This window comes from Carettochelys insculpta, chromosome 2 (genome assembly GCF_033958435.1).
Source record: "Carettochelys insculpta isolate YL-2023 chromosome 2, ASM3395843v1, whole genome shotgun sequence".
Lineage (NCBI taxonomy): Eukaryota > Metazoa > Chordata > Testudines > Carettochelyidae > Carettochelys > Carettochelys insculpta.
Genome location: NC_134138.1, coordinates 235,463,991 through 235,477,346, shown reverse-complemented (window position 1 = coordinate 235,477,346; position 13,356 = coordinate 235,463,991). Strand labels below are relative to the sequence as shown.

General features: G+C 45.4%; 1 long non-coding RNA gene across 1 annotated transcript in view; it reads right to left on the bottom strand.

Annotated features, from left to right (window-relative positions):
* LOC142008893 (uncharacterized) overlaps positions 1 to 13,356 on the bottom strand; it is a 141,170-nt gene that overhangs the window by 21,568 nt on the left and 106,246 nt on the right. The gene's annotated exons all lie outside the window — the stretch shown is intronic.

Genomic DNA, 13,356 nt, shown 5'->3' with positions numbered 1-13,356 from the left:
TAGAGTGACTGGGCGGCTGTCAGAGGAATAAGGAGGCTGGAGAAAGGAACTTCTGCTAGCAAACTGCTGAGAAGCTAGTCAGAGACAGCACCCTGAGATGGGATGAGGGAAGCCAAGAGAGACCTGAAGGAACTCAAAGTCCAGCCAGAGTCATCGAGTCCTGATCCTGTCTGGCTTTAAAGGCCCTGAGCTGGAATTCAAGGGAGTCAGCAGGCCTGGGTACCTCAACTGTAAAGTCTGAAGCCTTTTTCTACACTACAGTAAGCAGCAATCATAAGCTAAGAAGCAGAAAGCCACACCTCTCATTCCCTTCACTTTCCAACAACAATGTACCCACCATCACCAGATAAAGACACAAATTTTAAGATGTTTACAGAAAACTTTGATGGCATCCTGTCTGGCAAGGATTCACGTGCCAACAGCTGTGACTGTGAACTCTACATTTCTTCACTGTTTCACCTCTTAGGGCCCTCCTTCTCTATTGTTAACCTGTATGGTCTGTCTGGGTCTTTGATTGTTTTGGCTGTTGCATAACTAGTTTTGCACGATTTAATTACTCTAAGCTGATGGGATATGATTAGTTAAAGAATTGTTCCACAATTCGCTAGGATTGGTTAAAAAAAGAAATCTTGTGTTGTAGTACATTTATTTAATTACAATTGGTTAAGGTGTAGTTAAGCAGGATTTAAGTTTACATATATAAACATATATAAACTGAGGTCCAAAAATAAGTTCTTTTGAACCTAATTCCAGAACACAGTCCCAGAGCTGCCCACAGCTCCACACCTTGCCAAACATATCATGAAGGAGCTGGAGGAGCCCTGGAATACCTGATCCTGACTGGCCACCAAGAAATTTGTCTGCCTTATTGAGAGTGGCAAACAGTGTGTGCTTAGCCTGTGTCTTCTGTTTTGGTAACCATATATGGTAATGGAGAGATAAATGTGTTAGTCTGCATTCGAACAAAACAAACCAGCAGTCGTGTAGCACTTTAAAGACTAATAAAATAATACATTAGGTGATGAGCTTTTGTGGAGCATACCCACTTCGTCAGATCTGGAGATATATGACGCTTATATCTCCAGATCTGTCTTAAGATCTGAAGAAGTGGGTCTACCCCACAAAAGCTCATTACGTAATAAATTATTTTGTTAGTCTTTAAAGTGCTACATGACTTCTGATTTAACTGTAAATAAATATAGGTTAAGAATATTACTGTGTAAGGCTCCTTTACTGGTACAAGGCCCCACAAACCTGCAGAAGGTTATGTCCTGGAACTGAGTTAGGGTGGCAACATCTCAGTCACTCAGGTGTATGCACCCACATCGGACAGTACGGAGGAAGAGGTTGGGCTATTCTATAAAGACTTGACAAAGATGGTGGAGAAGAGCCGAAGAAAGATGTGTTGATCATCACAGGAGATTGGAATGCAAAGGTTGGAACAGATAATGAAGGCTGGGAGAGAGTCATGGGAAGGTTTGGATATGGAGAAAGAAATGAATGAGGTGAGAAACTACTAGAGTTTGCTACAGAGCATGAGATGGTGATCTGCAACACAAGATTCCGACAAAAGGACTGTAGAAAGTGGAGTTGACGATCGAATGATGGGAAGTCCAAGAACATGATTGATATGATTTTAATAATAATAAGATGGATAACATCAGTACAGCAGTGCCAAACTTTCCAAGGAGAGGATACAGACTCACACCACAGTCTAGTGATTGCAAACATCAAGATAAAACTCAAAAGAAACTGTAAGACAGTTTAAGAAAAGAGGACACGTGGCAAGGCTATGTGAGGAAGAAACAGGGAATGCATACAGAACAGTGCTCGAAGGGAAGATTAAGAATATCGCCACAGAGAAAGACCTAGATAAGAGAGTCGCAGAGACAGCCATCGCTGTAGAACAGGCAATTGTGCAGACTGTTCCAGAAGAAGAAATGATCAATAAGAAGTGGATTACCCAGGAGACAGTGAAGTTGGTTCAAGAGAAGAGAGCATTGAAGATCAGAAGAGATGTCTCTGAGATGGCACAACAGCAACATAGGGTGAAATGCAATGAGGTAAGGAAAGCAGCCAGAGAGGATAATGAGAAATGGTTAGAGAAGCAACATGAAGATATAGAGAGGTATTATGGCAAATGCAAGACCAAGAAGGTGTATAAAACAATTAGGAATATTAATAGGAAATGGCAACCAAAGCAGATGGCGATCAAAGATGAGAACGAAGAAGTGCTCATGAACAGGGAGAAGATTGTGCAGCGATGGACAAGATATTTCACCTACCTATACAAAGCACAGTTAGACCCAAGTGTCTCAGAGAGACTGATTGAAGAACTGAAAGAGATATCTCCACCGAGCATTGAGATCAAGACTGATATTTTGAAGGAGGAAGTAGAAAAAGCAGTGAAACAATTAAAGAACAAGAGCCCTGGAAATGATAAATCATGGGAGAGATGATCAAATACAGAGGAGAAAGCATAATTCAGGAAATACACTGACTATGTAATATAGCATGGAAAGAAGGGAAGGCACCTAAGGAATGGACAAGATCTGTGCTGGTGAAAATAACCAAGAAAGGAAGTACATTGGAGTGCAAGAACTACAGAATGATTGCCCTAATGAGTCATATCAGCAAGGAGCTAATGATGATATTGACTGAGAGATTAAGATCGCAAATAGAACATATAGCAGACAAGCAAGCGGGGTTCAGAAAAGATAGAAGTACCATACAGCAGATATTGGCACTAAGACTGATAGCAGAGAAAGCTTGACAAAAGAACAAGAACATATACACTTGCTTCATCGATTTTCAAAAGGCATTTAACAGGATAGATCAGAAAGTGGATAGCAGACTGATACGTTTGTTGAAGGATATCGATGACAATGCGGAGGCAGTGGTGAGAGCATGCAGGGAGTTGGGAAGTTAGTTTCAAACAAGTAGAGGTACAAGACAAGGAGATCCAATATCACCAAGTATCTTCATTGCACATCTGAAGAGAGTGATGGACAAGATCAAGAAAGATGTAGAAGGGGAATCTGTGCGTGGGAAAAGGATTAACAACTTGAGGTTCATGGATGATATAGTTATTGAAGAAGATGAGGAGAAGCTAGCAAAAACGATGCAGGGGTTAAACGAAGAAGGGAAGCGATACGGACTGATTCTGAACATTGATAAAACAAGAACAATGGTATTTGGAGATAAGGAAATAGGAAGGAAGATCAGTGTTGATGGTACTGAACTAGAAAATGTAGAGAAGTTCACATATCCGGGGAGCAACATAAAGTATCATCTAGACTGTAAGAAGGAAATAGCAACTAGAACAGCAAAAGCAAGAGCAAGTTTGGAGGCGATGGATAAGATCTGGAAAAGCAAACCGATTAGCTTAAGAATGAAGCTGAGCATCTTGAAAACGTGTATTCAGCAGCATGTTGCGCAGATGTGAGACATGGGTGATAAAGAAAGATTTGGAAAGAATATTAGCATTTGAAAGGAGTTGTTATAGAAAGATTCTGAGAATAGGATGGATGCAGAAGGTCACCAATGAGGAATTATATAGGAAGATACAGCTGAAAGAGAACCTGCTGCAGAAGGTTATAAAACAGAAGCTACAGGTATTTGGGCATATTTTCAGAATGAACAACGAATGAAAAAGCAAGACCCTGATATTCAGCATAATGGACAGTTCGAATAGGAGAGGCAGGCCCCACAGAGAATGGATAGACGATGTAGTAGATTGGTGCGGAGCTAATCTACAGAAACTAAGCCACTCTGCACTGGGCAGGGAAAGATGGAAGGAAATAGCGAGAGGGGCTTCAGACACCAACGGGCGCTGAGCCCACGGTTATTGATGATGATGATGATGATGATCCCAGGTCAGTGAGTTGCATGGGCTGTGGTGCCCAAGCTCCCAGAATATTCTGGGCTTGGGGACCCAGCTTCACCAACGTTTGAGGCTGGATCTCTCCTGCCTCTCACCTGGTGCACCGCACAGCTCTTCTTCGTGTCTCCCAGCCCCACCTGCCACCCCCACACACTTCTCCTGAGCGTTCCCTCCTGCCCCAGACAGCAGACAGCTGCCCCTGCAGCTCTGTACCATGCTCCTCACCAGCCACAGCTGCAGCCAGCTACAAGGCAGTGTCACTGGGGGCAGACTGGGGCAGCTGCTCCAACTGCAGAGGAGGGGAGGAGACGCATGGCAGCTCTCACCAGCTGACAACTGAGTGGGAGGGTCTTATCCTGGTTGGACCTCCTCAGTAACAGCCTAGGCAGAGGGGTTTGGGTGAGTATTGTGCCGGGGTAGGGGAAGAGAGGGAGCTCCCTCCTCAGAGCGCACTGTTACTGGCAGGGAAAGGGTTGCCCCGGCCCTAACCCAGAGCACACACTTCAAACACCCTCCCAGATCCAAACTCCCTCCCAAAGCCCAGACCCCTCCCACACCTAACTTCCCTCCCAGAGCTTTTGGCAGGAAGCGGGGTGTGACTTGGACCCATTCTGGGCACTTCCAAAACTTAGAAAAACCCACCACCCCTGCCAAAGCCCTAGGAACGGGGTAATTTTTCCAGAGCCTTAGGAACTAAGAAAGTGTGGGAATACTTAAACAAATTGGATTGCCCCTTGAGTCCACTGATGGGTAGAGGTGGGGTGTTCTGGAGCAAGCAGGTAACACGAGCAACTCCATGGAGAGTCTTAAGAAATGAGGTGGTTTCCAGACCTGCTTGGGCACCAGGACCAGCTGACCTGCCAGGAATATAGCATAAACCCACACACCCCAGCAAGACTTGGGCAGGAGGGACTGACTGGCCATGCCACCAGACCAGATGAACTCTGGTGCAGTGCTCTGTCTGGGCAGGGGGGTACTAGGGCAACGACAAACCAGCCCTCATTGTCCCATGTATGAGCCTCCTCTTAGAAGGTCTGGCTCCTTATTCTCATCCCCAAGCCACAACAACATAAATGGCTGGTAAATAATGGCTCTGTATCTCTTTAGTAAAATCTGTTTCAAAGGGATAGGAAAACATCCAGACAGCTTTGTGTATTTGGATTAGAACTCATCCTTTTAACTGGAACGATGTGTCTCAGCTGCTTTTACTGAAAAGGAGATTCCAATTGGGTTTCAGTAAAACCCCAGGGACATTTGCTCACCCAGCAATGCTTTCTGGCACCCATTTGTTCCCTGGTAGTTATATCTTTGTTTTAACTATTTTCTCATTGGAGTTTTTAAATATTGTATCAAGTCATTTTATGTATTGTTGTATCTTAATACATATAGAAATCCAGTTCTATTTTGTAGAACAGTTCCTAGAAGTAGGCAAGGTGAAGAAAAACCTCTCTGTACCCTTTATTTTTGGATTGCTTAATTGATTGTCCTATTGAGTGAGTGAGGTGTGAATGTAAAGGCGTGGGAGACAATCACCTCCAGGTACCTGAAAGGGTTGGAGAAGGTAGATCCAAGAGCAATGGGAAGAAGAATGGAACCTGTGAAGTGGGCCCATTGAAAGAAGATTAGACATATGGATACCTTGGGAGTCACCACCAAGTTCCTGGCCTTGGAAGCACCACCCAGAAGAAGGTGCTAAATGCATATTCATAAGATTGCTCTTCTAGATTACGTATGTGCATGACTTGGCTAACTGGTGCCAACATACATGAGAGAAAGGACACTAAATGGAAGCCATCTTGCACAGGGACCCAGGGTTTTTCTTGTCATCACTGGAGCACCGATCTAGATTGGCAGAAGCCGAGCTTCACCCCTCCCCGTCTAACTCACCTGGCCAGTGCCATTAGGGGGAGCAACTATTGATAACACCAACAAGACAGTAAGAGAGAGTAAGCTGTGCTAGTCTATACACTATCAAAACAAAAAGCAGTCAAGTAGCACTTTAAAGACTAGTAAAATAGCTTATTAGGTGAGCTTTTGTGGGACAGACCCACTTCTTCAGCTGAAGAAGTGGGTCTGTCCCACGAAAGCTCACCTAATAAACTATTTTGCTAGTCTTTAAAGTGCTACTTGACTGCTTTTTGTTTTGATACCAACAAGACAGGAGTGTGTTTGTGTGAGAGAGTAATATATCATATGCATATGATAAGTGTTGATTGCTATATGTGTATTACCAATAAATGTGGCCTTTTGCCTTTTCCCCTGAAAAGATCCTGTGCAGTATTTTTCAGTCCAACACCTTGCATCCTCTGGCTGTTATTTGTGATCAGCTGATAGGCACCAAATCAGACCTGCTGCAGCAGCTGGCTTGCCAGTGCTGATGAAAACTAGACCCTCAGATACCATGGAGAGGTGAAAGTGTTAAAAATATAGACAGGCAAATCAGCCCTATCAGTCCTGAGTCACCCAGTCTCAACAGGAAAAAGCTCTTCGGTCCTCTGCTGTCCTGGAAGTGAGCACATTTCCAGCCTATGCTGGTCCCAGTCCTGGAAAGGGGAGGGAATGAGAGCATCTTATGTGGGGCTGTGAGGCAGTGTACCAGCCCCGCACTGAGTAGGGGGGTGAGAGCCAGGACTATTGGATAGAAAAGGCCCTGCCCCCAAGTCCCTGCTGGGCATGCTCTGGCTTACAGGCTGGGTATAAATGCTGGGGAAGCCTGGCAGTTGGTGCTGGCCAGAAAAGGGGAAGGAACTCCCCCTGGAACCTGGGAGCCACAGCCACCAGAGCACCTCCGCCGCCCGAGGAGCAGCAGCAGTTGTGGTGGCAGCCACCTCCAGAGAAGCAGTCGCCCACAGGAGCAGCTGGAGGAAGCCCAGCCAGAGCTGAGGTGGCGGACCGCACCAGGTACAGGGTAGGCAGTAGCAAAGGGTGGGGGAGCCGGGAAGGTTACCATTGAGCTCAGTGTGTTGTGGTGAGGATCCCTGATGAGCTGGTGGCTGGGATCACACACTGGCCGCCAACAGGGCCCTGGGCTGGAGCTCGGTGGAGTGGGAGGACCCAAGCTCCCCTGTCCCCCACCTCCCTGCAAGCTAAGACAGGGAGGACCTAGGCCGCTGAGGCCTGACAGAGTGGTGAGGCCCGTGTACTAGGTCTAGGCCACTGAGGCCTGACTGTGCTGTGAAGCCTGTGAACAGGGACTAGGCCACCAAGGCCTGACAGGGCTTCGAGGCCCATGCACTGGGACTAGGCTGCTGAGGTCTGACTGGACTGGAGAACCCTGAGGGCAACACAGAAGCCCTTGGGAGCAAGGCAGGGCAGGAGACCCCGCCGCAGGGGCAAAGGAGGAGAGGATGCCTGGGCAATGGGAGGGCAAAAGGGAGGAACAGGAGCTGGGAGAGAAGCTGTGGGGAAATGGAGAATAAAACTGGCAAAAAGAGGTGGCATAGATGGAGTTGAAAAGTCATCTGCAGAGACAACTAAATGGAAGCAGAGAAAAAACTATCTGTGGGAGAGGATTTGTGGGGAGAAGAAACCCGGGGACAGGGTTAAGAAGAAAGAGATCTGGTGGATGGGAGCACAGGAGGACATTTTTAAAACAAAAACTATTATGTTCTTGCCATCTACATACCGTGCATGTATCTTCTACAGATAAAAACTGTTAACAGACATGGAGTGGACACATGCAGAGCTGGTAGATTTACCCAATTGAGTGAATCAGTTTATATATTTTAATCCTTATTAAACAGTTTATCCTCCAAAGACTCGCTCATTTCTTCATCTTTTCAACAATTTGGGAACCAGGGATCCTGAAGACCCACTGTGTTTAGAAGGGGGCTTCAATTTTTATTTCTAACAAGGTTTCCAGCAGATTTTGAATATCAGCCAAGTATTCGATTTCTACATTACGCTCTTACACTCAGTACATCCCAGGGCTAAATTATGATTCCTGCAAGCTAGGGAAAGAAAACGGGAAAGAGTCTTCCATGCCTGTACTGTGGAGAGAAGGAGGCATGGCCCATTGGACAGCTGCACTCACTACACCATTAAAAATATGAAGCAACTGTGCAAAGGTGGGGGACCTCTGATTTAGTCTTTATCTTGCCAGACTGTGATGAGATGTATTAGGCCTTCATGGCTTCCTACCAGAGCCCTCACTGCTCTGCTGCACCCCATCGCAGGTAACAGGTTTCTATGGAAAAAAGAGCAGCCATTTTGGAAACCTAGTGAGATCACTGAAACTGGGATCAATTACTGCCATCCCTGTTGTTTGCTGTCCAAGAAGTGCAGCAAATTTCAATGTGATTTTTTTCTCCTTTGAGCTATGATATGGAATCCTTAATTTTTTCAAGAAATGTGCAAAGATCATCCTTCCTTCTCCCAAAGCATATTGTGATACATTACACAGTTATGTGAATGCCTACACCACGTCATGATTTGCACAAAAGAATCTGGAATGGGCCCAGTAAGTTTGGATCCTATGTTATAATAAATGATGCAAAAGAATTTGCCCACCAAGGGGGTCAGGTTCTACTACTACAGCTGAGTATGGAGACAGAGCTTATGAGGGCTCTCATGAGGTCTTACAAAGGACTGGGAAAGTGAATTATGGAATACATTGCCCCAGTGAGAAAAAGAAAAAACAAATTTATCATGTGATCCTACTGAGGCCATGGGGAACTCAGGAAGACTTATTCCTACACCTTCAAGATCTACCTGACTATTTGAAGCCTGAATGACAGTCTCCCACAGGTCCTGCAGATGTACCATAGGAGTGAACTTTTCTGTATGTCTGTAATGAAGGAACCTGCTGGAGTTTTCCAAGCACTGTTTTCCTCACTGCTATATCAGACTCACTTCCTGGCTCAACAGATCTGAACAAACCTTTGGGCAAACCCCAAACATTACCCAAAAAGATGGTGTATCATGTAGATGGTGTGGTAGTTACAGAAAAGAAAAAAAAAAAGAATTGTCAGATTTTTTTTAGAAAATGTTTTATTGGAAATCGCCCTTCTGGGATTAACACCAAGCACTGAGGTTTTTTTGGGAAGCTACCAAACCTCCTTTACAAATCATACAGATCTCCCATTTCAACTCCAGCAGGGCTGTGAAATAATATAAATAAAATTTGTGATGTTTTCAACTATAGAAAATCTCTCAAGAGTGGATTTTCCCCATTATCCACCTTAACTAGGTGTAATTTTGGGATGAGACTGAGAACTGCTACATCTGGGAGACAAAGAAATAAAAAGGATTGATTTTTAAATTATGAAGTGGCTCAAAGGATAAGAATGTTAGACTAAGTTCTGGGAGAAAGATTTGCATTCAGATATATTTCTTCTATTTGTTTTAAGTAAACTAATCCAAAATAAGTATTAAAGAAAGGAAGTACAATGGAAGACATCCAATAGTAAATGTGCTATCTAACTTTTGTCCGAAAGTAATGACTCAGTAATAACAGCCAATCTGGTGGTGTGCTAGCAAGTTAGTTTCCACCAAAAATGGAAAGATCTGAGTCTGGCCCAGACAAAGTCACAGGGGTTAAAGAAGCACTGCTTGTTATGGAGACAAAACATTCCACTTCTCAGGATAAAGAGAAGAGCCCTGGCCATATTTGTAACATTCCCTTGTTGCTTCTACAGCGCAACCATTGGCATAAATTCCAAAGGTCTCCCACATCTCTTGCTGGGGGAGGAGGGAGTTGTGTGATGGGAATAAGTGGTAAGAAGTTAGACTGAAACTGAGGACAGGAGGATGCTTTCACAAAAGTGTACTTTCTGAGCACAAAGGTTAGCTATATATGTTGGTACAATAGAGTCACAGTTGAGTGAATTAACTAGACTTATATAGCATATGGAGTGGGGGAAAGAAAAGCTATGTGAAATGGCAGGCTGCATGTCTGCTGTTCAAGTCTCCAGTCTGAAAGTTTTCCAGTGAGAAATAGGTATTTCTTTTTGATGTTTGTAACATCTGTCACTGTAACTGAAGTAGCGTGTATTTCTCCTTTGTTGTTAGCCTTTTGTGAAACACCAGGATTGTTACAACGGTGACAAAGCACAAACAAATACACGTGTATGAACTGCAATCATTTGTTGGGCAAACTGTACCTGAAAATAATGAAACTATGATTTTGGCAATTGGTTTACAGGAGAAGAATAGTGTTTCAGTGATTCTCTGTGCATTAGATATTTCATTGTCATGATCTGGATGTGGACAGTAATGCCAAATCAGACATTTAGTGGTCAGAATAGGAAGCAGAAACAGGTCAGGATTCCAGAAGATCAGACAGAGTCCAATGTCATGAGGTATGCAGAGTCAGGATACCAGGACATCAGAGTCAGGCAACAGGAGCACGTAGCACAGAAGATGTAGTCCGAAGGAGGGGAGCCCAGCTTATGAATGATGTTCTTTTCCTCTGTTTAGTTTACTGAGAAGCAGGATTTGAGGAATTGTGGGCTTCCAATCCAGACCAACAGGTAGTGCTCAGAACCCAGTCACCACCAGCAGCTCACCTGAACCAGCAAAGAAGGAGGCCAGTAAAGCTCTAGCTCACAAAAGCTCCTAATTGGAGTAGACAACCAGCCCCACCAAGTGGCTGGAATGCTCTACTTAAACTAAAAAAAGAATAGTAACAGAGAGGAAGCTGTGCTAGTCTATACACTCTCAAAACAAAAAGCAGTCAAGTAGCACTTTAAAGACTAGCAAAATAGTTTATTAGGTGAGCTTTCGTGGGACAGACCCACTTCTTCAGACCTGGGTCTGTCCCACGAAAGCTCACCTAATAAACTATTTTGCTAGTTTTAAAGTGCTACTTGACTGCTTTTTGTTTTAAAAAAAGAAGAAGCTGCACTGCAAACAATCAAATCTCTGCATGGCAATTACTACAGACACTGCTGACTTGCCTGACAGAAAGCTTCTGTCTTCCTGGTCCCTGCTTTTCTCAGGTCCCTTCTTTTACATTCTACCCTGTCACAACTGCCCTACCCCAATCCCTACCCAGGGAATCAGTCAGGACCCCTGGAATACCACCAGTGCCACCAGATCTTAAGACTGGAGACCTCTGTCAGAGTTGAACTTAGAGTTCTGGCAATTACTAACAGGTCACAGGGTAGGTGTGTAGTGGGGCGAAGTGGCCACCCATTGAGCCGGAAGGGGAGGAACCCCTCCGGGAGCCACTTTGGGCCAAACCTGACCCTCTCCATCAGCTGACCAGAAGTTAGTAGGCGGGGCCAGGGCTGTAAAAGCCCAGCCTGAGTCCTCAGATGGAGCCCAGTCTCCAGAGGAACCAGAGGTCTGCTTAGGGCTCCCTGCCTGGGAGGCTGAGGACCAGCTGGAACCACAGGACCTGCCGAAAGCTGAGGCCTGGATTGGACTGCCTGGACCCCTGCCAGTCTTGGCACCCCTTGGACCCCCCTAGAGACCAGCCTGACCCCGAGGACAGGCCTGAACCTCAGCCTTGTTCAGTACCCTGAGCTAAGCTCAGGCAATGAGACCTGTGAGCAGCTGAGGGCTGGATCAGGTGCCCTGGACCCCAGCCAGACATGGAACCTTGTGAGGCCCTGAAAGCCTGACCAGACTTCCAGGTATGCAAGGAGTAGGGAGAACAGAAGTGGCCCAGGGTGTAGAGAGGATCGTTAAAGGTCCTTGGGCAGCATGTTGCGCTCTGGAGTCCCTGCTGACCCTTGCAGCAGTCCACTGTGCTACACAGGGCCCTGGGCTGGGACGTGGTGGAATGGGCAGGCCCACATCCCCCCTGCCACTCACCTACAGGGTGACTGTCTCCCCCTCTCTGCCATCTCAGGCGAACTGCCTGCACCTCTCCTAACTCACGAGACAGTTACTGGGCTCTCTGTAAGTGTGTTTGCTGTCCCTTCCCCGCCCCCTGCTGCACCAGGGACTGGGCTGTGTAACTGGTTGTTTGCCACCATGCCCTGAGCTAGGGCCTGGCCTCTCCTAAACTGTGTTTGTTGCCTGGCTCTGAGCTAGGACCTGGGCCCTTGGGACCAAGTTTACTCACCATCTGCCCTGACCTAGGGCTATGATCCCTGACCAGAGCTATTTCCCCCATTGCCCGCCTGACACCAGGCCAGACGTCTGAACTCTTGTCCCCTTCCCACCTTCAGTAAGGCTGGGCTTAGAAACTCTTGACTTGGGGTGGGGGGTTGTGTTTGTACCTGTAGCAGTGGCAAGGAGTAGCCACCAACTGACACAGAAGTGGGGGAACCCCTCCAGTTGAACATAATGGCTACGTCTACACTAGCCAAAAACTTCGAAATGGCCATGCAAATGGCCATTTTGAAGTTTACTAATGAAGCGCTGAAATACACATTCAGAGCCTCATTAGCATGCAGGCGGCCACGGCACTTCAAAATTGACGCGGCTCGCAGCCGCGCAGCTTGTCCAGACAGGGCTCCTTTTCGAAAGGACCCTGGCTACTTCAAAGTCCCCATGTTCCTATGAGCAGATGGGAATAAGGGGACCTCAAAGTAGGAGGGGTCATTAAGTGCCACGGCCGCCTGCATGCTAATGAGGCGCTGAATATGTATTTCAGCACTTCATTAGTAAACTTTGAAATGGCCATTTGCATGGCCATTTCAAAGTTTTTGGCTAGTGTAGACACAGCCATTGACTCCAAAGAGGCCTATGGATGAAGACCCATGGACTCTGACATTCAGAAAACAGAAAAGTGAATCTCCGGTGTCTGCTTAGAAGTTTCATAAACTATTTAAGGGAGAGTCATAAAAGTGTAGAAATGGAAGGGACCTTAACAGTTCATCAACTCCAATCTCCTGCACTCACAAGTCTGGACTAAGTAGAACCATCCTGACAGATATTTATCTAATCTGTTTTTAAAAACTTCCAAATGACTGAGAATCCACAACCTCCTGAGGCAATTTATCCCAGTGCCTAACTACCCTGACACTTAGGAAGTTTTTCATAATGTCCTAATCTAATACTCCAACCAAAGACCATTGCTTGTTGTCCATTCTCAGAAGTTAACAAGAACAATTTTTCTCCCTCCTCCTTGTGACAGCTTTTTAATGTACTTTTTAGGTATTTGAAAACCATTGTCATGCCCCCTGTCTTTTTGTCTCCAAACTAAACAAACCCAAAATTTTCAATCTTCCCTCATCGGTCATGTTTTCTAGACCTGCAATAATTTTGTTGCTCCTCTCTGGACTTTTTGCAGTTTGTCTGCACATATCCTGAAATGTTGCACTCAGAAATGGACATAATATTACAGTTAAGGCCTAATCAGTGCTGAGTAAAATGGAAGAACTACTTCTCATGTCAAACTCACAGCACTCTGGTTAATTCATCCCAGAATGATTTTGCCTTTTTTGTAACTGTGTTACACCGATGACTCACATTTATTTTATAATCCACTATAACCCTCCAGATTTATTTTCACAGATCTCCTTCCTAGGCAGTCATTTTGCATTTTGCATGTATGCAACTGATTGTTCTTTCCTAAGTTA